This window comes from Aotus nancymaae, unplaced genomic scaffold (genome assembly GCF_030222135.1).
Source record: "Aotus nancymaae isolate 86718 unplaced genomic scaffold, 86718_ANA_hifiasm-v0.15.2.pri h1tg000108l, whole genome shotgun sequence".
Classification (NCBI taxonomy): domain Eukaryota; kingdom Metazoa; phylum Chordata; class Mammalia; order Primates; family Aotidae; genus Aotus; species Aotus nancymaae.
Window position 1 is genome coordinate 42,471,547 of NW_026988523.1, and position 699 is coordinate 42,472,245.

Genomic DNA, 699 nt, shown 5'->3' on the forward strand with positions numbered 1-699 from the left:
GCTGTACAACATTGTGCCTATAGTTAACTCTATTATGCATATCAAGTGTTCTTACTACAATAATAATAATAATAACACAAATAAAGCATCACTATGAGACAAGAGGCAAACTACCTGGTAGAAGAAGATATTTGCAATAAAGATATTTGATATAGGACTCATAACCTGTATATAGAAGCAATTACTACATATTAATCGAATAAAAACAGAGGATTTCCAATAGCAGATATCTAAAGACTATTCTTTCAGGGATCATTATGAGAGAAGTTTCTCTGAATGCCTAAAAACTGGAAAACCATGAGGAGGCACAACAGTGTTCTCTCCTGAGCATGAAGCTGGCTCTTGGCATTGCTTTGCTGCAACTGATAATTTTTCTCTTCCTTTGGAAGAGTAAAAGGAAGAGAATGCAATCTGGGTGGTATTTCTTAAAAGAGGGAAAAAGACCAATAATATATGAAAAGGTGCTTAATCCTATTAGACATCAATTAAAATCACAATAACTTCAATACACATCCACCAGAATTGCTTAACTGAACAAACCAAAACAAAACAAAACAAAGAAACCAACAGACGTTACTGAAGTTGGTGGGAATGTGGAGCCATTAGACATTTCATACCCTATCAGCAAGGGTAAAAATTGGTGCAAGCACTTTGGAAAACGGTTTGGTAGTATCTAATAAACCTAAACAGACAAATGGC

The 699-nt window shown here is 34.8% G+C and overlaps 1 pseudogene; it reads left to right on the forward strand.

Annotated features, from left to right (window-relative positions):
* The first annotated feature begins 233 nt into the window (after positions 1–233).
* On the forward strand, positions 234–420 carry LOC135272414 (small nucleolar RNA U3; annotated as a pseudogene).
* The last annotated feature ends 279 nt before the right edge of the window (positions 421–699 follow it).